General features: G+C 48.4%; 3 pseudogenes across 1 annotated transcript in view; 2 read left to right on the top strand and 1 right to left on the bottom strand.

Moving 5' to 3' along the window:
• The window catches only part of LOC143695956 (uncharacterized), a 758,734-nt pseudogene that overhangs the window by 198,127 nt on the left and 534,509 nt on the right, over positions 1 to 26,098 (bottom strand). The gene's annotated exons all lie outside the window — the stretch shown is intronic.
• The window catches only part of LOC143695916 (uncharacterized), a 128,212-nt pseudogene that overhangs the window by 14,006 nt on the left and 88,108 nt on the right, over positions 1 to 26,098 (top strand).
• LOC143695851 (uncharacterized) lies at positions 2,924 to 6,209 on the top strand (annotated as a pseudogene).

Genomic DNA, 26,098 nt, shown 5'->3' with positions numbered 1-26,098 from the left:
TATTGCCATTAAGCATAGACAATATCCCAGAGCACCCAATGGCATTCTGGGTTGAAATCATGGGCCAAGACAAGCCCCTTATAAAGTGCAGTCAGTTGAATAAAGGTAATGACATCCACCTACAAGGGATGGTGGACACAGGGGCCAATGTTACTATCATTACACAACCTCAATGGCCCCTGAACCAGGAGCTGACTCCTGTCAGCTCGGAGTCACCTCAGTGATTGGAGGAGCTGCCATGTCCATGAGGAGCGAGCGTATTATCACAACAGAGGGACTGGAGGGCCAAACTGCCACCATCAGGCCATTTGTAGTCAGGGCACTCACCACCCTGTGGGCCAGGGACCTGTTGTCCCAGTGGGGAGCTTGACTTGATATTCCACCTCTGTCCCGGGATTTCTATTTGGGGCCACTGCAGAGTGCACCACCCCACAATCACCTGGAAGACTGACACCCCACCGTGGGTGGATCAGTGGCCACTCTCAACAGAGAAATTACATACCCTCGAGCTTCTTGTGGAGGAGCAGCTCTCCAAGGGCCACATTGTACCTTCCAACAGCCCTTGGAACTCCCCTGTTTTTGTTCTCAAAACACCTGGCAAGGACAGGTGGACGCTCCTCCATGATCTTTGTAAAATTAACGAGGTCATTGAGGACATGGGTCCCTTGCAGCCTTCCTTCTCCGTCCTTGCTTCCTTGTGACTCGAGACTGGTGGTCGTTGATATCAAAGGCCACTTTTTCAACATCCCCCTCCATCCTCAAGATGCTCCCATATTCACCTTTTCCATCCCCTCCCTGAACAGACAGGCACCTCTGAAGCGGTACCACCGGTGAGTCCTCCCCCAAAGTGAGAAAAACTCCCCTATATATGCCAGTGGTACATGGCCCTTGTCCTATCTCCCATCCAAAGGACTCTCCCAGATGCCATTATCCTACATTATATGGATGGCATTCTGTCTTGGTTTGAAGACAGATGTCTGCTAAGGAAGGCAGGAGCTTCCTGTGAAATGGAAAATGTAAACCCCCTCCCTCTGAATTATTATAATTTTGAAATTAAAAAGCTCTCGAGCAAAGATATGGGAATAAGAATAACAGTTATTAACGAGGAAAACTAAAAATACAAATGCAATAGTACAAACAAAAAAACCCCACTGACAGAGTCAGAATATGACCTGACACCCTGTGGGTCACAGTGGTGGTAGCAGTCCTATTAAATGGTGGCTGCAGTGCTCCTGCAGTGACAGGTGGGGTTTTGTTGAAGCAGTGATCCTGTAGAAGGGTGAAGTTTTCCTCTCAAGGTCCAGTGGTGGCGTAGATGGGCCTGGACTTCCTCTGGGAATGCAGTGGAAAAGAAAGCTGCTTCTCTGGGAATCCAGTGGGAAAAGGCTGTCTCTCTTCTTCCAAATGTCAAATTATATCGAGGTAGGAATGCTTGGCTCCTCCCTCTGGCCGGAGCATCTCACAATGGGATGATGAATTTTTCATCAGTCATGCAGTGACACTCAAGGGCCCAATAACAGAAGATATCTCCCAGAGGGGGGATTGTTGAGGAAGAGATAAAGTAAACTGCTGTAAGAGATGGTCTGAAGTTTCCCTCATTTGCCTCACGACCGTCACAAGGACAGAGAGGAAGACCCTGAGGACCCTGGCTGGAGTTCTGGCCTGGTTGGGGTGGATGCTCGCCAAGTGATTGTTTGCAGCTGTGCTTGCTGTGCCCCCACGTTACAACTGCTTCGAGCAGGGGCTGACAGGGAGCAGCTTGCTCTGTACACCTACACCTGCTTCACGATCCCTGCCCATCACAATGGCCCATGAATTTCCCCACCTCTTGGCCAGATGAACTTTCTGGGGTAACTCTGGTGATCCCCCCATAGAAGATCCCTCATATGCCTCACAAGCACTGTAAGGGAAGCCCCCTCCCAAGGACTGAGACTGAGACCCTTAAAATTCTAACACAGGGGCGCGGGCCTGACTGAAGTGGGATGCTTGCCAAGTGTTGCCTGCAGGTGTGTTTGCTGCACCAAGACTGGTTTCTCATAGACACCAATTCTGAAACAATGGGTCTCGCTCACCACTGAGATTGATTTGTCCTGTTTTGGAACATGGACTGTCTTACTCATTTTCAATAGACTTATTCTCCATTGTCTTTTATCTGTTCTCCCCTTGGTGGATGACTATAAAAAACCCCTGAGTTATGCAAAGAATTTGAGATTCTCCCCAACATGACAAGATGGATCTATTGGCTGGACCACGAGGATTTTGTCTCTCCGTTGGTAGCTATTCCCACCCCTGTCTTCTTTTCTCTCCCTCTATCCTTTATCTCCTTTCTAATCCTTCTATTGCTTCTGCTGTGGGCACTCAATAAAAGGTGCATTTGTTTTGATCAAGACTGAAATCCCCTCCATGTTGTTTTTGCACTCTGAGATCAGTTAATGAACCATCACAACCCCACTTGTACGAGCGGATCGTGACATTAAATTGGCGTCATGGACAGGCTTCTGACAGACAGAGGGGTTTGCAGGGTTGTGTGTAGTCTGTAACAGGGGAAGGATGTTTCTCTCCAGCCGCACCGAGCCCGATACCCTGAAAGGGGTGAGCGGTTGTCTAAAAAGGAAAGGGAGTGACTCAAATTTCCCACAAACTGCACATGCCTAGGTGAAAAGCACCCCCATACTCAATTGAGGGTTCTGTCTTCAGAATTTCACAAAAGATCTCTTAGTGCAAAAAGGGAAACTGTTTTTGTGTATGTGTGAATCTGGACTGTCTGGGAAGTGAAGGGACTATTTGAAGTAACTGAGTAGAACCTCCCAGGCACACTTAGTCTCTTCACCCACCCAGGGAAGCAGGGGAAACACAGCAGAGGCTGTGTGGTTGTGTGCCTTAAGTCTACACCTCCCTGTCATGGTTTTGGTCCCTTCACAAAATGACGGAAAACCTCAGTGCAAAAGTTAAAGCTGAATTTTATGCTCTACTAGCCAAACACAATGCCAAACCTTCTCCTGGAGGAAAAGAATGGGCACAAAGTAACTGATTTAATTTGGAAAATGTTATTGATAGAGTATGTTCTTTACAACATGAAATAAAATTTAAACTGGGCAAAAATAAAACTATTCTTTGCTCAGTTTTGGGAGCTTGTCTCACAGCAGCTATAAAAACTCTCTTAAAGTGAAGAAGTGAGGAAAAAGCTATAATGGACTCCCTTCAAACCTAGTTGAAATTTGGAACAAAAATTAAATGAAGAAAGGAATGAGATCCATCTGTTACAAGCTGCCCTTAGAGAGGAACATGTTAAGAATTCACTGAATGCTGATTCCTCAACACAGGCAGAGGAAAAGAAACTCCTCACATTAAACAGATTTATCCCCATAAGGAACTAGAGGCAGTAAAAAAACTGTGGAGAAAACTGCTGCCCTCATTTGAGACCCTTGGTTAAAACAGAATATAACTATATTAATTATGAAGATTTTGAACCACATATCACAACTAAACAAATACCATTCGGCACTACCAAATTGACTAAGCTGAAGAAAGAATTTGGGTGCCTCCCACAAGAATCGGAGATAGAATATGTCTTCCAAGTGTCCCTCACTGGTGGAGATCAAATTAAATTAACTGAACAGGAGGCCAGTGGGTACTGGGGACATGGAGTTTTCCTAACAACAGGAGATAAGCGTGACACGTGGTCCCTGACACAATGTGTGCCTTTCTGGGCTGGGGGAATTAATCCTTTGGAAAGGGGAGACCCTTTAGCTATAGTCAGTGCCCCCGACCAGCTTTTGGAAGGCGCCCACAAAGCCACCTGCCTGCAAATGATTCATGAAAAAGGTTGATTCCTGGTTTTCAGTCACCAATGCAATTACCTGTAAAGCCTGAAATTATGACTCCTTTAATTTGAGGGCTTCCTAAACCTACAGCAATTACTTTACAGAAAACCATAATGGCCTTGGGTCCCATAGAGAGACTAGATAGATTCCTTGGTAACCCCACTGACCAAACTGGATCTACTGATCCTGGTTTCACTCCATACTCCATCCCCTCACAGCCCCCAGCTTCTCAATCTGATTCACCTGCCAGCAGCCGTAAAGTTTGGACATGGAGCGAGGTTGCAGTAGATTTGATTAATTACAGTAGATGATATGGACCTGTAAAAACCCTGGAGGAGAAATCAGAAAAAACAAACGGTGTTTGGTTTATCACGGCTCCTCACGGTGAAAATTTAGGGAAGGGAAAACAGATCTCTAACCACCACCATTGGTGGTTGTTGGAAGTTAAAAGGGGGGTCCCCAGAGAGGTGATGGATGGTTTGCCCCTTGATAAATTACAGAAAATAATAACTAATTGGCACTATCGAAAACTGAATTTATCAGTTCAACCCAGTGCACCCCTCCCTTCTCAGAATCCAGCCAGTGAGCCAAAAGAAACCCTCTCCCAGCCTCTCCCTCAGAATTTAGGATGTGAGCCAAAGCAAACACAGAACCAGAGAAACTAGGTTCTCCATCCCTTATAGGTGAGCAAAGGGCTGGAGCATGGATGTATCTGAGAATGCTCACTAAACATAAATCAGGAGATATATTGATCACAGCTATCACAGGCCTCAAACAGGCACTTGTAACCTTTCTGATTGACACTGGGGCACAAACCTCTGCACTAACAAAAAGGATGCCCAGAAGTGTAGAATTGTTCCAACAAAGAAACCATGTTGTGCTTTAAATGCCCTAGGAACTACAGAATCTATGAATGTGGCCTTAGTAAAACTCACACTCCATGGAGAGGAGAATCAATTAGTTGTTAAAATTGGGGATATTCCAAACAATTTATTAGGGATGGATGTTATTGCTGGGAGGCAGTGGGAAGATTCTGAGGGATTCCTGTGGTCATTTGGCGTGCCACGTCTTAACATGAGACTGCTCCAAGCTGCATCCTCCTCACTGTCTAGCAAAATTACTCATGTAAAACAATACCCTCTACCTTCTGGTGCCAAAGAGGGCATCAACTGGTTATACAGGACTTGTGAGACCAAGGAGTAATAGTCAATACCCATTCTCTTTTCAACTTGCCAGTGTGGCCAGTTTGGAAACCCAATGAGAAGTGGAGGCTGACAGTAGACTTCTGCAGGCTTAATGCCAACACAGACCCTCTTACAGCAGCGGTCCCAAATTTGGCTGAATTAATGACATCAATTCAAGAAAAAGCTCACTCAATCATGGCAACTATAGATGTCAAAGACATGTTTTTTATGATACCCATACAGCCAGAAGATATGGACCGCTTTTCCTTCACATGGAAAGGACAGCAATACACTTTCACTAGGCTTCCCCAAGGCTACAAACACTCCCCCACTTTGGCCCACCCTACTTTAGCCCAGGAATTAGAAAAAACACCCAAACCTGATCCTGTAGCTGTTTATCAATACATTGATGACATTCTGGGCTGGGGCGGGGGGGGGGGGGTGTGAAATAGAGGTAGTAGGGAAACATCAGCAGAAAATAATCTCTCACTTAGAAAGTCTTGATTTGCAGATGCCCCCAGAGAAAATTCAGAAGTCTTCTCAGGAAGTGAAGTTTTTGGGAATTTGCTGGAAAGGAGGTATGACATGTATTCCACCTGCTATCCTAACCTCTTTAGATCAGATCAAAATGCCTGAATCCAGGAAAGATCTCCAGCAAGCTCTAGAATTATTAGTGTTCTGGAGAAAACACATTCCAGATCTTTCAATAATTGCTAGGCCCCTTCATGACTTGCTGAGCAAAGGGGTGAAATGGGATTGGACTCCTTCTCAGGAGGAAGCATTGCAATTGCTGTTTTTTGAAGCAACAGCTCACCAAGCACTGGACCCTGTCCATCCCACAGATCCCTTTCAGGTGGAATGGGGATTTGGCTCCTCAGGGCTGTCAGTACAGCTACGGCAGCAGGGTCCTGAGGGTCTGATGTGTGGGAGGTTAAGATATTGCGATGTTACGGTCAGGCAGAACCCATCCCCTTTTACTGTTACCTTTTACCGTTAACCCCTGTTATAAATGACCTGGTTCAACTGTTAATCAAGGCCATTTTACCGTCCACCACATTGGTGTGTGCGTGTACTTGGTCCGTGTGGCAAAGGTGCTGCCACCAAGCCGTTCTTGACCCAGGACCCCACGCCCCAAGTGTCGGCAACAAGTGGTGCTGAAACCCGGGACAATCCGGGAAGCGGAAACCGCCTGGGCGAGTGAACGGCAGCCGGAGCAGCAGGACTGTCCCCGGCAGGGAGGACGCTCCCAGAGGACCGGCAAGAGGGGAAAGTCTCGCGCTTAGGACCGGCAAAGGAGGAAGTCTGGCGCCGAGGACCGGCGAAGGAGAAAATGGAGTACCTCCCAAAGGTCATTTTTAAAATTCATAGGCAGTGGGGCGTAGACTGCGAGCCAGGAGATTTTATCCTCGTAGTGTCGAGGCTCCTGCGGATTGGGGTTATTGGGCAGCTGGTGGATATTTTCCACCTCGAAGTGTGGGATAGTTGTACCGGGGCCCTAGCAGAGGAGGCTTTGTCCTCAGGCTCGGGGCGAAATCTTAAATTATGGGGCAGAGTCACGCAGGCTCTGTGAAAAGTTCAGCAGGAGCAGGAAATGTGGAAAACCACACAGGACTGTTTGCAGGCAGGGCCCTGGCTGTGTGTGGGGGCGGCCGCGCAGACTGCAGGTGATCGTGAGTCTGCCGAGTGTGGGGATTTACAGCCGCGGGGATGCTCTTCGCAGCTCCCAAGCTCAGGCACGCTGGCCGAGGGGAAAAAGCGGTCATTTGGGACAGGCTGCTAGAGGAAGCGCGAGGTGCAGCCGTTAACTTAGAGACATGGGGTGCTGCCATTGACTTGGAGGCGCAGGGCACCGCCATTAACTCGGAGGCACGGGGCGCTGCCATTGACTCAGAGTCCGAGGGAGCCTGGGTGGGGCCTCCGCCTTACGCGCCACGGGGTGGTGGGCGCCAGAAGGGGGGGATGCGGACACGGGCGTGATCGGCAGAGACGGAGAAGGTCTGCAGGACAGCGCAGACACGCGCAGGCAAAAAGGAAGGAAAAGACACGGAGGGGGAGCTGACGCCGCTTGAAGCATGGGTTGGAAATCTCATTACAAGGCACTGGCCTCCCCCAGCAGGAGGCAGGGCAAGCCTAGAGGGAGGGAGCGGCCCAATGCTAAGACAAAGGGGCGAGGTCGAAGCCTGACAGAGGGTTTTACCAATTCCATCCGGCCAAAAGATCAAGCGCGCATCCTAGCAACCGCCCTGCTGGCTTTAAATCAGTTCCCCAGGGGAGACGAGACAAAAAGTCCTGCCCAGAGGCACTGGGCCACCCGGGCACTAGAGGAAGGCCCACAAGTCATGATTAAAAATTAGTTAGGAGAATGGGAAACGGGTTGGAGGCTGGTACTCACAGGGCGAGGGTACACAGCCGTCAAGAAAAATAGTAAAATTAAATGGTGCCTGCTTAAGTCAATAAAACTGGATCTTCAGGGCAAAAACTAATGAAATTTGTAAAGCTTGTTTTGCAGGACTGAATCCTCAGACGCCCCCATGGCCCGTATACCCCGCTTCCTAAAGGCTGTGACGAATCATCAAGCAGCCTGATGGCAGACCATACCGGGGTCGTGAAAAACTCAGTGACCACACTAAAGGAGAGGCCGGCGCAGAGAAGGACTGGGGGAAAAAAGCTCAACAAAAATGTTATCAGTCATGGTTCACATAAATGTTTTTGAAAGTCTTGTTTTAAGTGGTATCCATCAAGTAGAGTTTGAACTCTGGCCAGGTTCTGGCTCTACTTGAATGGAATGATCGCCAATCAGCCCAGAGTTTTTCTGCGTCAAAAGGTTCAAAGGGAGTTTTGGAGAAACGTGAATCCAGACATGAGTTCTCAACATCACTCTTCTTTTAAGGTCAGCTGTCGCAGACTCTGGGAGGATAGTTCGGTGCTGTGGTAAATGTATGATTTCAAATCGTCAACTGTGTTAACAACTATCAGCCAAAAAACTGAGGAAGTCCTGCAAAGATATCCTAAGTCATGGTTCAGTCAGCCCCCATGACTGATTGCCCTTGGTTCTACCTTATTAGGCCCTATTATTGATCTTGGACCTTATATTTCAAAGAAGTTAGCATTGTTTATTAAAAACCAGTTAGAAATAGTTACCATTTCACCATCCACCACATTGGTGAGTGCGTGTACTTGGTCTGTGTGGCAAAGGTGCTGCCACCGAGCCGTCCTTGACCCGGGACGCCACGCCCCAAGTGGTGGCAACACCGAGGAGGCCTGTTGGTTTCTATTCCTGTGGTTTCAAAGATGCTGAGAAAAGATACACTACCTGGGAAAAAGGATTGTTTGTGGTTAGCTTAGCTCTCATAGAAGTGGGAAAAATTGCACAACAACAACCAGTTGTCTTGAGAGGCCCTTTCAAAGTTATCAAGACAGTCACTACTGGGACCCCCCACCCCCGCCGACAGGGTGGCCCAAAGGGCCTCAGTTGCAAACTGGTATGCTCAGACTGAACATTACTGTAACATTTTCTCAATAACAGAAGGAGCTGTAAAAAATTTAGCGCTACAAGAAACTGAGAATTTGGGCAGCAGCCATGACAAACCTGCCTCTGTAATTAAAGTAGCCCCTCCTTTCTCCACCAAACGATCAGCAAATTCTTGGTTCCCTGATGCCTCTGCTAAACAGGAGGGGAAGGTGTGGAGATACAGGGCAGCAGCCCTCCACATTTCCTCTGGTGAACGAATCATTACCGAGGGAGAAGGCAGTGCTCAGGTTGGGGAGCTGAGAGCTGTTTGGAGTGCTTTCCAACATGAGGTACAGAATACCTCTCCTGTCTGCATCTCCATGGACTCCTATGCTGTGTATAAAGGATGTACTGAGTGGCTTCCTTTTTGGCAGCAAAATGATTGGGAAGTTAACAGAATTCCAGTATGGCAAAAGGAAAAGTGGCAAGACATTTTCAACACCACAAGCCAAGGGAACTTTGTTGGGGTGGGCAGCCTTTCACCAGACAGATGGAAATCCAGCAGGAGAGTGGAACAATAAAGCTGATGATTTAGCAAGACTAAGTCCCCTGAAAAAGAACAAATTACAGAGGACTGGGATCAACTATTGTCGGGTTCGGCTCTCTGTCTCTGCCCCAACACGGGTAGGGTGGTTCTTGGGTGGCACGCACTTCAAAGGACGAGTCTGGACTCTTCAGCTTTTCGATCTTCAGATTGTTTATTGTTTCTTATCTACAAAATTTTCTGTCTGCCCAACAGAGGTCTGATCTGCAAGGCAGCCAAGGGCACTCTGACCACCCATGGGGCGGTCATGTCTTTTTATACTAAAATCTACGTACATGATATTTACTTTTATTTTCCAATACTTTTCACCCATATTGGCAAGTACACCTTCACCATAAACCAATCCCCAAGTGCCAACATCACCACAGGAGATGGAAGACAAGAAGAAGAAAGAAGAAGGACGAGACACGCCCTGATCCCTCCATCTTGTCTCCATAACCCCCCTGTACCAAAAACCTTAAAGTTTATATTTCACCCTATAAATGTGTCCCTTTTACACCCTTCACTCTAAAGTGATTCTCATGTCCTCAAACTGCTGTCACTTCTGTGGATGGATCAAAATCAAGCCACCAAGCACTCTTGGCAACATTCCAGGATTTCCGAGACCCCCCCAAGGGTCCTCCTGGCATCTCTGGACATCTGGAGCGATGTGCTGAGTTCCCACAAACTATTAGAATAGCTGCATGTAAAAAGACAGCACACAGGTGTGAAAGATTTGTACAAGGAAGCTCTGGCCCAGCGTTGGCCTGTCACCAAGGAAAGGTGTAAAACATGCGTATCAACCTGTGAGCAATTGCAGACTGGAGACTGGAGAGACATCCTTTGGAAGATGACCCTCTGCATTTCAGAAAGGGTAAAGGCTTATGGGATGCATGGCAGACTTTAAGAAGTCAGGAGTTAAACACTTTGTGCTAGTAGGAGTAGAAATTGTATCTGGGATGGTCCAGGCCAATGCTTTTAAAAGACCTACAGGAGATAATACTGTTAAAGCATTGCAGGGATGGTTTGGAATTTTCCCAAAACCACAGGAAATTCAATCTGATTATGGGTCCCACTTCACTGCTAGAATTGTACAGGATTTGGCAAAAAATGAAGGAATTAAATGGACTTTTCATACCCCTTACTACCCTCAAGCTAACGGGATCATAGAAAGGACCAATGGTCTTTTGGAATGACTTTTGAAACCAGAGGAGGGAAATTGGGATATTCGGTTATGGGAAGCTGTGAAAAGTGTGAATGACAGATGGGGGGGTAAATGGGTGTCCCAAAATCACTGCCTTTTGCCCCATAGCTCCAAGCATAATTGCCTCTCTAGGGAGACCAGATGATTTCAAGATTCCAGCATATTACCCTGGACAACCTGTTCTGGTGGACCTCCCTACTGTAGGGGAACTACCACTAGTGCTAAAAACCCCTCTGAATAAACATGCATGGGTAGCCTCTGATGCTCTAGGGAGAGAGCATCGGATAAATACACACTGGATAATTCCATCATTCTAACTTTTTCTGTCCCTTAGTGGCAGGATTCTGTTGTGCTTATTTTACAGAAGAACCCTGAGGGACATGAGGATCATCTGAACCATGATAACACTGGTGATACTTTTCTGCATCCTACCACAATTCCGTGGACAGAATCCTGCTGAGTGGTCATGGTCTGAAGCTACCATCCATCACACTAATGTTCTAGGATCATATCCCAAGGGTCACCACCTGAACCTAGAGCCTATAGTGCTGCATGACTCTGAGATATATCACCCAAGTGAGTGGGGATGGGATCAGAAGGACTGGACTAGAACCCTAACTGGAACAATTGGTGAGTCGATTGTGGTAGCGTGCAGAAAAGTGGAAGGATCTCTCTATGAGAAAGCCACCTCCATTGCAGGTACTGGAAATGTTTTAGAACCAGATGGAAAAAACTATTTGCACATCCCTACAACAGAACTGTGTCCTACGACAAAGTGGGAGTGTACCAAACAAATTCCCCTCACTCTGTGCTGCTGGCAAGAGTATGTTGGTAACTACACTTTAGGCCCCAGAACCAACAATGCAATTACAAAGGATTGTAGAAATTAATCAACTGATTGCTGGCATAATTTTACTTTAGCCAAACCAACTTATGTGACACGCCGTTGGCAAAATAACTTGACAAATCGGTTATGTTTAAAAGGCCTGGTTTACAAATTTAAGATAAACGCTATAACAAAGCCCACACTGAGTACAGTAGTCACACCCCAGTGGGTAGAAAGGACTGCGAGCACCCTTAGTCAACTTGATACTGAATGGCCTTGGTCCCAGGCTTTTGTTCATTTTTCCAGATCTATGGGAAACATGAGGGATTTAAACCTATCAACTGTCATTATGCATGAAAATCAGATATACACTAGGCAGGAATGGGAAAACCAAAAAACCTGGCAGCTTCAAGGGATAGTGGGGAAAAAAATTAGTATGGGATCCAAATGATTAACGGAACTACCCATAGAAACGCAACCTCAATCGGTGTTTTGACAGATCAAACAAATAAGCATGAAAAGGTTTGTACGCACCCAAGCTTACAGGATTGTTGGCACAATTTTACATTGGCACAAACCATAGAAGTGGTTTGTCTTTGGTCCAAAAAATGTAGGCCTGTAGGGCCTACATTTTAAGTTTATAGTAAATGCTATAGCCCAACTGGTTACAATTTACACCACCACCACTCCAGCCCAACCACCGCTTATGCTTAGCCCAAGAATTTTTGAAAATGGACCAGATATAATTAGGAAAACAGGACAACAACAAATACTGTTCAATCCAGCATGGTTCTCTTAAACAAGTCAAATTGCTGATGCAAAGTAATGTCTCAGAAATTCAGCCGGCCTGTTCACCTTTTTTGCAAACTCCCTTTGAGGGTTGGATGACCTGGTTGCAAAAGCGGAACTCTTTTAAAAGACGGACGCTAAGAGACATAACCGGTGTTGTGGGAACAGGATTGGGAATTCTAAAGAGTATTGATTCAGAAGTATTAATGAATAAAATTGGCTGCGACAACTAGAGATTTGACCAAATTACAACAACTACTGCAGGCATTGGCTTTAGGAACACACCAGTGGCTGCTATCAAACATTTTGACAAATTGGGAAAAGGTAAATGTAAATGACCACAAATTGGTAAATGATGCACTCGGTGCTACACAAAACAACATTTCTTTGGCTCTCAGCTGTATCCAGGCACAATTGTGGATGCAGTCAGTTGCTGCCTCAATGTTAAGAGAAGGTGAAGAAGGCACTTTTCCTACTGAAATTTAGAAAATAATTTGGGACAGTGCCACTGATTTTGAAAGAGAATTCCAATCCTGGTGGAACCTGGTGAATTTTACTTACAATCCCATTACAAACATAGCCATGGCTTTTGTGTTAACCATACGTAATGCCTCAGTGCATTTGATATTTCCTATGATTGCATTAGGGCTGAATCATGATGGAGCTGTTCTCTATCCTTATGAGCATTGGGAATGGGCCCGTCAAATTGGTGAGAAATGGCAAACTGTTAATTTATAATCTTGTCTTGTCCGAGAACAACAAGGGCTCATCTGTGAAAGCAATGCAATCATAGCTCAAGACATTTTTTCAGACACAGAGCAAAATATCTGTCATTTTGAAATTCATCCTAATGCGACTTCTGAAACAGTCCTTATATATATAGGCAATGGATGTGCATGCTTCAGACCTGCTTGTGATTTTGTATTTGTAGAGAATGTTGTAGTAGATACTAAAAATTATTCAAATGTTTGTGCTTGTAACTTTACCAAGATTACAGGATGTGATTTCTCTTATGAAGCTCCAGTTACCTCTCACTACCCATTGCAATCCAACTACACACTGATTCACAAACTGATGCCTACTCCTATTGGGATGGATCTCACTTTGGTAAGACAACTGCTGCTCCATCGAGACTTAGTTGAAATCCTTGAGAAGATTGAGAAAAACGCACAGAAAGCCCTGGTGACTGTTTATCACAATGTGAGACAGATACCCCGTGTCATGGAAAGGGTGGAGAAAGATGCCCAGCACAGGTGGTGGGATACTCTTTTAGGTGGTCTCCTACTGCCACGAGTGTCCTGAGCAGTCTGTGTCATCCCATTGTTATCCTTTTGATACCAAATCTGTTTGGTTTTATTTTATCAGCAGTCCCATTCATTATGAATTGGAGCATGAAACAGCTGACAAGATTGATGTCTATAGTTAATGCAAACAACTTGGCTGATGCCCTGTGCACTGTGAACATCCCCAAGACTTTGACACAAGGCAATTATGAATGAAGCATATGTGTTTTGGAATAATCCTAATTTCCATTTATGATTTTGTGGGAATTACTTTTGATTTTTAGTGAATTGGTTTAGAAAATCATTTTAAAGTTAGTGCTTATATTATGATTTGTTTATTGCTTTTGCTTTTGATATTTGTGATTTGTTTTGACCATTTGAGAATGGTTATAAAAATAATACTATTTTAATTAATTAACCATTTGAAAATAGTTATAAAATTGATACTGTTGTGATCAATATTAATTATGTTTGTTTATTGTCTCTCTTTTTTTTCCCCTCTTCTTCCTATCCTTTCTTTTCCTCCTTTCTCTCTCTCTCTCTCTGTCATGCTGTCCCTATTTTTCCAGGTTCTACTACCAACGTACAGCGAGTCATGAAGACCTATCAGCGACACTCCAGAGCCCTGCTGATGACGATCCCTTCAAGACAATTGTGAGTCACGGGGTCGTGTGAGAGTCTGTCTGAAATATCCCTCATCTGCCTCACGATCGTCACTGGGGACCACTGAAAATCTCGGGCTTTGTAGGAGAAAGTTACACAAGCCAAAGGCTTTGAGACCTGAGAGCACAATGTTAGGTTATTGTTTTCACAGGTGTTGTTTGCTGTATGCTACACTGAGCCCAATGAGAAGAAGAAGGAAGCACCGTGCCCTTTTTGCAACAACAGCCTTGGGAGCTGTCCCACCTCTCGGCCTGGCTGGATTCTCCTGAGTTCTGGGTGGTCCCCCCACAGAAGACCCTCACCTGTTTTACAACCACCGTGACACACAGACTGAGATGTAAGGAGCCTCTCCATCAAGGACCGAGACATGAAACCCCCATGTGAAAAGGCCCCTCTGCTCCTTCCAAGGACTGGCACTGAAACCCCCAGCCCGGGGCAGGTGTGTGGGGGAGGCAAGCTGACCAAAGCGAGATGTTTGCCTGCAGGTTGTGACCGCTGGACCAAGAACACAATGGCTCTCGTTTACTGCTGAGAACATGGACTACCTGTTACATCTATTCCTTATTGTATCTGTTTTCCCCCCTCCCTCACAATTTCCAATAGAGTTATCATAATAAAAACCTCTGAGTTAGCCAGAGATTTCAAGATCTCCCCGACATAACAGGCGGATCCTCGACTGGACTGGACCAAAGGACTTCGTCTCTATGTTTGGTAGCTCTATCCCCTCTCTCTTTCTCTCTCTCTCTCTTTTGTCTCTCTCTCCCTTAATCCCTCTCTCACATTTTGCGGTGGTCATTCAATAAAGGTGCATTTGTTTCGATTATCATTGCAAACCCCCTTGTACCGTGTTGGTTCTTTTTGCACCCTGAGATCAAATCCATGAACCATCACGAAACCCGTCTGTTAGGACGGATCGTGACACCCCCCGAAGAACCCTCCCCAAATTCCCCCCCAAAGCCCCCCCAGCACCTCCAGACCCCGCTAAAACCCCCTCAAGTTCCCCCCAGACCCTCCCCAAATCCCCCCAAACGTCCTCAAGACCCCTCCCCAAATTCCCCTTACGACCCCTCCAGGACCCCTCACCTGTTCCTGCGCCTCCTCAGCAGCTCCCGGAGCCCCCCGTCCTCTCCCAGCGCCTCCCCTGCTCTCTCCAGCGCCTCCCGCAGGACCCGCCCGAGCCCGGGGCGGCTCCCGGGGGTCCCCGAGGGGGTCCCGGGGGGCGGAGGAGGTGGAAGGGGGGCGCCCGCTCCATGCCCGGCCCCGGGGTCAGGGGGCGCCGCTTCAGGCTCGGCTCTGATTGGCTGGAGCGGCGCGGGAAGGGCAGGAGTTGCAATGGAAAGACGCCCGGTGATTGGTTGTTTTCGTAGAGGGTGCGGTGATTGACAGGAGAGGGGCGGGAGAGGCGGGCTTTGCTGAGGAGAGGTGCACGGTGATTGGTTAGTTCAGCTCGAGAGAGGCGGGCATTGCTGAGGGGAGACCTGCGGTGATTGGTTGGTTTGGCACATCAGAGGCGGGCGTATCTGACGGGAGGTGTGCGGTGATTGGTTGGATTGGCGCACGGGGAGGCCGGTGTTCCTGAGGGGAGGTGATTGGATGGTTTGGGGCGGGGCGTCCGCTATTGGCTGGGAAAAGTCCGGGATTTTTAAGAGAACATTCCCGGTTTTCTGGGGAAAACCTCTCAGATTATTAAGGAAAAATTCCCGTTTTTTGAAGGAGAAACATTCCCTGATTTTTTGACGCCACATGACCCCCAATAACCCAAATAACCCCGAAACACTCGAAATAAACCCCAAATAACCCTAAAAAAACCCAAACAATACCTAAAAGTCTGCCAAATAACCCCAAACAAATCCAAATAACCCCAAAAAACAAAAAAAAGCCCCTCAAATTAAACATAAAAACCCCCATATGATTTCAAGTACACCTAAAAAAAAACATATACACCAACATAAACCCCAAGAACCCCAAATAATTCCAAATAAGCCCAAATTAACCCAAATAACCCAAAATAATTCCAAAGAACCCCAAATAAATAGAAATAAACCAAGTAAAACCCAAAATAAGTCCCAAATAGTCCATAAATAACCATAAATAAACCCCAAACAAACCCTTAATAAACCCAAATAAACCCCAAGTAAGCCCAGTTCCTCCCGTCCCCACGCCATAACAGATCCCGACCAATCAGAACGCGTAGCACTGATGACAATCCAGTTGCTGGGCAGAAACCCAAAATCGCTCAGCGATTTTCAGCGAATCCGCGCCCGGCCCGACTCTGACTCATCAGTTGCCAGGCACAGTCAAGGCCTCTCACTGCGTTCAATAATCAGAGACTGCGCGGGGTAATTTCCAGCCAATCAGAGTGTGTCTCGCTGATGACTCATCAGTTGCCAGGAGCGGAATTTGGGGACCGGGGGAAGGTGACCCTGAGGATGGGCTGGGGGCCCCAAATTAATCCAAAACGGGGTCGGGACCCCAAAACGGAGCAGGAGGGGCCTGGAGCCCCCAAAACCAAACACAGGGGAGGGGACTGGGGGAACGATTGGAAAGGGGAAGGAGAGAGGGGAAAAGAGGGGGGTGGGACCCCCAAATTGAGCTGAGAAGGGGATGGGACACCCCAAATTGATCTGGAAGGGGGGTGGGACCCCCAAACAGGATGAAGCCAATTTTGCTCCTGGAATATGTAAAGTAGTTTATGGATATGCAAAAAGTCTATGAATATGCAACAGGCTGATGTCATGGGAGACAAGGACCATCCAGCAAAGGTTGTTATGGCCACTGAGACCTCCGAGTTATTTCCGGGGACACCCCTTAATTAATCTGGTTTTAATTCCATCAGTCTGTTGCATATTCATAGACCCTCATGCATATCGACAAACTCATTTACATATTTCAGGAACTATTTTACATGTCCCGTCTTTGGGAGTGTCTCCCCATTTCAGGAGCCTCCACTGAAATGGAAAATGTAAACCTCCTCCCTTAGAAGACAAAGAAGAAGAAGAAGAAAAGAAGAAGAAGAAGAAGAAGGAGAAGGAGAAGGAGAAGGAGAAGGAGAAGAAAAGCTGAAATTTTGGGAATCCAGTGGGAAAATGGCTGATCCTCTGGGAATCCATTTCTTACCCCCCAAAGACAGGGCAAAGGCAGGGCAGTGGGGTTTTTATAGGGTATCCCAAGGGTGGAGTTGGGGTTTGGGTCAGGGGAGGAGTTCTTAGCAACACAAGAAGGATGAGATCAAATTCCTGCCTCTTAGCAACAGCAGCATTCCACACAGAACGTGTCCCTAAATCCTAAATTTCCTCTAAAACAACTGAGAAATTATGGAACTGCAGATATATTCGATCAATTTCCTTCATCTAACCCAGTTTGGAGAGTTTTTCAAGGATGAAGGTGAAGCAGAGGAAAATTAAGGCCAAACCAAAGGGCTAAGCAGCCAGGTGTGTTCCCAACATGGATCACAGGGAATGTGAGTGACCAGGGCTGTGCCCAAAGTGCCTCCTCCAGTGGGGGATGGAGCTGGAGCAGCGCACGAAGCTCTGCCCGCACTCGGGGCACTCGCAGGGCTTCCCTTACCGGTGCCTCCGTTGGTGTTGGGTCAAGTTAGAGCTCCTGGAGAAGCTCTTCCCACACTGGGGACACTCGTAGGGCCTCTCCCCTGTGTGGATGCGCTGGTGGGTGATGAGGGTGGAGTTGTGCTTGAATCCCTTCCCACAGTCAGGGCATTGGAAGGGCCTCTCCTCTGTGTGAATCCGATAGTGCAGGAGGAGATGGGAGCTGGTCTGAATCTCTTCCCACACTCCCCACACTCATAGGGCCGTTCCCCAGTGTGGATCCTCTGGTGCACAATCAGGTCGCAGTTCCACCTGAAGCTCTTCCCAATCTCCCTGAACGTGTGGGGCTTCTCCCCATCATGGAGCTGCTCATGGAGCACCAGCTCTGACCTCTGGCTCCATCTCCGGCCGCCTTCCCGGCCCAGGCTGGCTCTTTCCCCCTCACATCCCCGCCATCTGCATTTGCAGCCCCTCCTCGTGCGGCAGCTCCGGGGCTTTTCCTCCCCGTTGGCTTCCTGCGCCGTGGAGCCGCTCAAAACGGCCTCTGCCACCAGGTTCTGCCGCGGGCATTTGTCCTCCCTGCTCTCCATGCTCAGCTCCTGCTCTGGGGGAGGAAGGACAAGGATAGCATGGGATTTGCCTCCGTGCCACAGGCAAGGGCAAGGAGATCCCCCCAGGGCTGAGCTGCAGCCGGGGGCCCTGCTGGGCTGGGAGATGGAGCAGCACAGAGGGGAAAGGGGCACTCATCGCCAGCTCGGGGCTGTGCACAAATCACAAACAGGACTGGACTGCTAGGAACGTGTCCTGAGCTGTTTTATTTCCCAGCATCTGTCTCATTACTTGGTTATGACAATGGGAAGTTGCCAGTAGCTCACATCACAGGTAGCAGACAAAGAACTTCATGTTAAAACTTACTTTAAAAGGTTTTTGACCAATCACGCAAAGCAAAGGCATACTGACAGTAGTTCTATCCAAGCACTATAAGCACATTGACGGTTAAAACAATGCTCCCTTATTTCAAATACAATACTTGCTTGTAAGCCTTAAAACACAATGCACAGAGCTCCATTATTAAGCTTGGAACTTCCTAATATCTTTCTAGATACACTTTTCTGCAGGTTAGGGAGTTATTCTAGATAAGTGTTAATGCACAGACCATTGTTCTATTTCTCCCTACTTTCTACTTCTTATATAACTTTTCTGCTGACCAATCTTATGGTTACTGCAAAGCTCTAATCAGTTCTACTGTCTCTGAGGCTTGTCTTTTGCAGCTTTTCCAAAACCCTGTGATTTTAAGCATTCAACAGACACTGATTTCCCCCTCACCTGCCTCAGTGTCCCAGGGCATCTTCCTCTTCCTCGCAGCCTCCCAAGTGTTGGCAATGGGAAATCCTGGTTTGGGGAAAACAAGGGATGAGCACGTTGAGTTTGAAGGTTCCTCTGCCCAAGTCCATCTCTACAAGTCAGCAGCCATCTGGGCTCCAGAAAAACCTCCCAAACACCAAGATTCAGCCCTGAAAAAGCCACCCAGGAGTTCCCTGTCCCTGGTCCCTCCCCTCTGGTGTTCGGGGGTTCCCCCCTGTCCCAGCTACTGGGGGTCACGCTTGGATTGGGGGTCCCCCTTCTCCTCGGTGCCCGCCCTGCCCAGGCTGCTGGCAGTCCCAGCAATCCCAAAAGCTCCCCCCGCTTCGCTCTCCCCATTTCGGGATGCCGGGGCTTTTTGGGCTCCCAGGCTCCCTTCTCCCCTCATTCTCTGCTCTGGGCTGCAGCGGCTCCAAGGAGTCCCCCCTGCCCCTCTCCAGGCTCTTGAGGCTCCCGCCAATGGTGGCGCTCCCCCCTCTCTGGGCTCCCCACTTTGGGCTCCTGGGGCACACAGGGCTCTGCTCCTCCAGGCTGCCTCTGCTGGCAGCCGCCACCGCCACCCCCCGATGTCCCCCCAAGGGGCCTTTTCCGTTCAGCCTTGGACTTCTTCATTCTCCAACATCCCCCCAAAAACCCAACCCAGGGACCCTCTGGATATCTGGGCCGAGCTCCCCCTCCCCGCTCACCGGCACGATGGGGGAGGCGATGATCCCACAGGTGGGGGCTGCGAATTCAGGCAGGGATCGAAGGCGTGGTTCCCTCAGTTCAGCCTTGATCCGCTTTTGTCCCTCCTCTTCCATCCCTCCTCCCCCTGCTCCTCCCCCCTAGCCCCACCTCCTTTTCCCCCTTCATCCCTGCCCTTCCCTGCCTCCTCCTCCTCCCCCAGCAGCAGCCACACCCTCGGTGCCCCGTTCCCGCAGCCCTCGCAGCCCACGGCAGGAGCGGGGATGGAGCCGGGACAGGTCGGGATGGGCAGCGCGGGGCTCTCGGCTGCTCCCAGCCGCTGCGGGCGGGGGGAACCCGGCCCGGGCCAAAGGAGAGGCAAACTGGGCAAACTGGGGGCTGCACATCCAAACTGGGCCTTGCTGGGGACCCTGCCTGGCCACTGCCAGCCCTTGGGGCTCCTCCCGGCACATCCGCCAGGGGGGAACGCACACAGGGCTGGGGGATCCCAGCAGTGGCAGCACTGCCAGGGACTGGGCTGCACTGGGACCATACTGGGAGTGACTGGGGCTGTACTGGGCTTGTACTGACATCATACTGGGATCATACTGGGAGTGACTGGGACTGTACTGGGCTTGTACTGACATCATACTGGGATCATACTGGGATCATGATGGGACTGTACTGGGCTTGTACTGACATCATACTGGGATCATACTGCCATGCCAGGGCACACTGTGATTGCACTAATGGAGAGTGGGATCATACTGGGATCATACTGGGATTGTACTGGGAGTGAGTAGGAGCCTGCAGGGGGCAACTGAGACCATGTTAGGGGCAAATGGGATATACTGGGATTGTCTGGGAGTCACTGTGAGCAACTGGGAACATACTAGGACCAACTGAAAGGAACTGGGTGCATACTGGGGGTGATTGGAAACTGCTGGGCTTACACGGGGATGAACTGGGATCATGGCTGGAGGTGACTGGGATCATACTGGCAGTGAGTGCCACTACACTGAGGCTGACTGCGAGTGCTTGGGAGCAAATGGGATCATACTGGAAGGAACTGGAAAGATGCTAGAGATAACTGAGGTACAGTGGGATATACTGGGAGCGACTGGAAGGAAAGTGAGGGTGAAAGAGAGCAACTGGAACCATGTAGAGCAAAACTGGTTTATTCTGGCAGAGACTGGGAGCACACTGGGCTCATCTCTGGATCATACTGGGAGTGACTGGACTAATACTGGGAGTGACTGAGTGTCACAGTGAGCACACCCTGCACAGCATCCCCCATACTGGGCCTGACTGGGAGCCACTGGGAGCAAATGGCATCATACTGGGACTCACTGAGTTGATTGAGGAAGCAACTGGAACCATGCTGGCGGCAGCTGGGACCATGCTGGGAGAGACTGGAAGTAAGTGGGATTATAATTGTGAAAAGTGCATATTTTGTGATTGGGTTTTCGCAAATATGAAAATGAATATTATACATCTTGTGTTAGAAACTAATGCTGTATTAATTCTCTTAAGAAGTGGGTTAAATACAGTTTTAGGTTATTACAAAATATTAAAATAGAAACTATGCTTGGTAAGAGACTTTCTTTAAAGAAAGGACTTGCAGCGAGATAGCAGCCCCAGGACACCTAAATCATTCAGAGAAAAAGAATTTATTGCCCTCTTATCAGAAGAAATGAACTTCTTCCCGCCTCGAAGGCACTGTTAGGATTCAGAGGAAGAAGGTGGCATTGACCAGAATCCCATGTTTGAATGGAATTTATGCATCATGTATGAAGTGTATGAATATGCAACAGGCTATTGTTTTTAAGGGTTAATCCTTTGTTAACAGGTGTCCTTTTTAGGGTTTGTGCTGCCCAGAAAAAGGTACCCGGACTCCATAACACTTTGTATTTGTTGTCTCATATTGTCCTAATTCAAATTGTCCAAATTTTTATTACTCTAATAGTATTACTATTATGATAATTATTTTATTACTATTAAACTTTTAAAATTTTAAAAACAAGTGATTGGCGTTTTTCACAATTTGGTAGCAGAGGATGGTTACCAACACCTCACTGCCGGTGCTTCAGGAGAGTCAGAGTGGGGAAGGTGCCCCCTGCCCTCTTCAGCAGCCTCGCTCTGTTTGCCCTGGGGTGACCGACAGACGCAGGTTATGGTGGACAAAAGGAGACAATAAAACAAAGACAAGGGAAAAAGGCTCCCTACAACCATGGCAATTGGCCCCCTAAGAGTAGTAATGTACACGAAGAACATGGGAAGGAAAAGGGATTGGTAAGTATTTCTCAGGGGGGATGAATGTGAGTGAATGAGAGGCGGGCTGGTTGTGCCAGACCTGCCAAGTGAGTGCTGGAGTCTCCCATGCTGCGTTTCTGACTTTCCACGGTAAGTGGCCAGTAAAGAGACAAAGTGAATGTTAAAAGGAGTGAGAGAATCCCCCGGGGTAACTGGGACTGGGTCTCAGAGAGGGGCTGGACCCCTCGGAGGAAGGGAGCAGAGGAGTTTCCTAGCCCAATCCACTAGGAAATGGGACAAAAGGGGCTCCTAAAAACCTGCTGGGTTGAGGGATTAATATTCCAAGAGCATTCAGGGTAAAGCAAAATTCTGCCGGATTGAGGATATGCTCAAGAGCATCTGGGATTGGACAACACAGGTGGATTGAGAAATAAAAAAATGCCCAAGTGTTGGGGAAGATGAAACAGGAAAGCCTTATAAATATGATTGTCTGGCAAAAGATTTTGACAATATAGAAACTATAAGCAAGATTGAAATCAAAGCCAGCTTTGAGATACCTCAGTTACTGAACAACTGGAAAACAGTGGTGTGGCCCAACTGAAGGTAATCCCCTTTTGATGGAACAATTCCCTCTGCTTGCAGACAGATCCAAGGGTCAGAGCAGATCCTGCCAGCTTGGCAGAAGGGGTCCAAAGAGGAGTTTTTACGGTTTAAAATGTAACACAGTGTGGTAATGTAATGATTCTTACAGGCTGTATGTAAATGCTATAGAACGTGCATCTTGTACTAGATTGGCTGTTGAGAAATAGAATATTCAACACAGAAGATTTATTGAATTGTAATGGGAACCTCACTCTCTTACACTTTTACCCTCTTACTCTCTTACCCTCTCATCCTCTCTACCCCTCTCTTCTCTCGGGCCTGCTCCGAGCTGTGCCTGGCAGCTCCAAGCAGGGCCCTGCACCCGGGCCCTTTGCAATAAACCGCAAGTTCCAGGGCCTGGCTGCAGAGATCTCTCGTCTCCGTCCGTCCCGACCGTCCTACCCCCCGACACTCCTACACCCAAGAGCACCTGGGGTTGGCCAACACAGCTGGGTTGAGGAAAATCCAATAGCACCAGGACTGGCCAGAAATACCTAAAATTGTAATAGGTGATGTGAAAGTAAAAGGTACCTTATTGTTGTTGTGTGTGTGAGAGTGAGTCACACACAAAATCAGCCTCAGCTTCCCGGGCAGGTGGGAAGGGGGGGCTGTGGAAAGAGGTGTGTGTGACCCACAAATAAGCCATTGTCCGTTGGGTGGGTGGGGGCTGTGGCAGAGCATGTGTGTGACTGCAAACGGGCCATTGTCCCCCCGGGCCTGTGAGGGGGCCGTAGCTGAAGAGTGTGAGTGACACAAATCAGCCTCACAGGTGAACGGGCACCGGAGGCAGCAGAGTCAGGGCCCTCCCAGGAGGCCGGGAGATACTGAGACCCAGAGGCCAACGCCAAGGGGAGGGGGCCACAGGGACCCGCGATTCTCTGTCAACAGGGATCCACTTTGTGTCCTGAGCGTGTGAAAGAATGTGTGGAAGTGAATGAGAAATAGAAGCGAGTGAATGTAGACAAATGAAAGTATATGTAATGTAGATTGTGTATTTTAAGCTTCACTATATCTCCTTGGAGAGAGGTGGATTGCACTGAAAGTAGTGTGAGAAAAAGGTTTTTTATTTTTAAGTGTGTAGTTGAAAGAAAAGTGGTATTTAGGTTGTTAGTGAAAGTGAAAAACAGAGGCAGATGATGAATAGATAAGATCTTGAAAAATGAGACAGAAAACCAGTAAGTTGGATTACAGGGGGAAAAAAAGAAAAAAAAAATAGCCCTTTGGGAGTTATGTTAGGTAACAGAGATACAACTCCTTGCAAAAGGAGAAAGTACAGGGTATGTAGTAGTTGATGGGAACAACATGCAAACTATGGAAAAAGGGAAATTAACCTTAAACTAGTAAGCTCAAACTTGTGAATTATATACTTTAAAAAGAGCACTAGAATATTTAACACAAAATAAAGGAACCATATATACTGATTGAAGGTATGTCTTTAGCGTAGTACATACCTTTAAAAATTTGGAAAGGAAAAAGATTACTTAATTCAAGAGGAAAAGGTTTAGTACATGAGGAACTTATTTCAGAGGTTTTAGAGGCATTAAAATTACCTAAAAGACATAGCTATAGTACATATTGAGGAACCCCAAAAGGGAAAGAACCCAGAAATAAGAGGAAATAATTTGGCAGATGACGAAGCCAAGGATACAGCAGAAAGTGGAGCTGAGTGAGTTATGTTAATATTAACTCCAAACGAGGAAAAACTGGAAATTCCAAAGTTTAGGGAAGCCGAGAAAAAAGAATGAAACAAGACAGGAAGTGAACAAGATAAATGAGGGAAATGGAAACTTCTTGATGGAAGACAATTACTTAATAAAATGTGCTTACTAGGAAAATATTAGAAGACATGCATCAGAAAACCCACTGGGGTACTCAAGCTTTGTGTGATCATTTTCTAAGGAACTATGGGTGCACTGGGATTTTTGGAGTAGCAAAGCAAGAAACTGAAAGATGCTTAATTTGCCAAAGGATAAATAAAAAGGTGATGAGAAAAACAACATTAGGAGGTCGTGAGTTAGCTCGTCGACCATTTCAAAGTATCTAAGCAGAAGTTTAGATTTGTTAGGCTCTGGATTTATTTGTAAAAAAACCCATTTAATCTAGAAGAAAGAGAATATGCCATAGGTTAGACAGGAGATTTTAGGAGAATAAAAATCTTTAAAGCATGAGAAACACCCGAGACAAAACAGGAAGAGAACAAGGGGAAATGAAAGGGAGGGGAACAAGAGGAAAAGTCAGAAAGAGAGTGGGATCCTCTGCAGCTCTTGCCCCCTCCGTTCGCGGCCGAGGCGCCTGTCCCGGGTCCCGGCTCGCTGCCCGCCTCAGCTCCGCCTGCCCCGGTTTCCATCCCAGGTGCGGGCTCACTGCCCAGGGCAGCTCCACCTGCCCCGGCGCTGGCGGTGAATTTGTGTGCCCTGCTCCCACTGCCCGGCCCGCGGCCGCTCTGCCGGCCATGCTGGGGAAGATGGGGGTTGCTCTGTCCTGCCGCGTGGGCCGAGGTCACCGCGCCGACCGCACCGAGGGCGGGTCCCAGCCATCCCATCCCCGGCTGCCCTGCCCGTGCCAGCTGCGCTGGGCACCGCCGCCGCTGCTGCCGGGGTCTCCCACCTGCCTTTTCTCTGCCGGGAGCTGCCGGATCAGCCGCCATAAGCCATGTGGGGGCTGCCCACGCCCCGGCTCGGTCTCCACGGGAAGATCCTCCTCTGCCGATTCCGGCAGCAGATCCTGCCCACACTCCGTGTGGGATATCCTCCGTGCTCCAGCGTGGCTGCTCTGGGGGCTGCAGGGGGATCTCTGCATCCCCATGGATCTGCAGGGGGATCTCTGCATCCCCATGGATCTCTGCATCTGGCACCGCCGTTTTTGGAGGCACCAGGAATAGGCTGAGCTCTGCCTGAAGCTCTTCTCACAATCCCCACACCCTTCCCGGCACAGGGAAGCTTTTACCTCCTCACAGCTCCCCAGGCTGGGTTGGCAGCCCCTCCTCATGTGGGATCTCTGGGGCTTTTCCTCCCCATTGGATTCCTGCGCCGTGGAGCTGTTCCAAATGGCCTCTTCCACGAGGTTCTGTGGCAGGGATTTGTTCTCCCTGGTCTCTGTCTGCAGCTCAGAGCGTGAGGGAGGAAGGACAAAGAGAGGAAGAGACAGGGAGAAGGGAAAAGGAAAAGGCAGGAGGAGAGGAAGGAACAAGAAGGAACAAGGGAGGAAGGAGATGGGAAAGGAACATAGATGGATGTAGGACAGAATGAGGAGAAGAAGGAGGGTGGACAAGGAGAAGATGGGATTTGCCTCCATGCCAGAGGGAAGGGGAAGGAGATCCCCCCAGTCCATCCCTGGCAGGATGGCGTTGGCAGTGAGGCTGTCCTGCAGCGATGCTGGGCTGGGAGATGGAGCAGCAGGGAGGGCAAAGGGGCAGTGATTCCTCCTGCCCTGCCTGGCTGTTCCAGTCTGGAGCGTCCTGGCGCTGCCGAGGCCCTTGGAGCGTCCGGCACTCAGGAGCCCGGAGCTCACGGCTGCTTTATAAAGCTGACAAAGTCAGCAGGATGAGTCTGTGTATGCTCTGCAGCAAACTGGGTTTATTGGTACAGGAACAGGGGACAGAGCTGAACAGGGTCCAGGCACAAAGACAGGGTGCAAGCTGAGGGCACAGGGGGTTTTTATATGGGGTAGTGAGGGTGGAGCTGAGGGTCAGGGTCCAATGGATATGGGGGAAATGGGGCAAAGGAGGGGTTAAGGGTCGGGACAGCTAATAGGGAAACAGGGGCAGAGGAATGCAGTAAACTGGGGCCAATGGAGGGACAGAGAGCAAGGGACTAACCAGAGATGG

The sequence above is a fragment of the Agelaius phoeniceus genome, chromosome 27 (assembly GCF_051311805.1).
Source record: "Agelaius phoeniceus isolate bAgePho1 chromosome 27, bAgePho1.hap1, whole genome shotgun sequence".
Lineage (NCBI taxonomy): Eukaryota > Metazoa > Chordata > Aves > Passeriformes > Icteridae > Agelaius > Agelaius phoeniceus.
The sequence above is the reverse complement of the archived record's forward strand: the minus strand, read 5'-3'. Positions and strand labels throughout refer to the sequence as shown.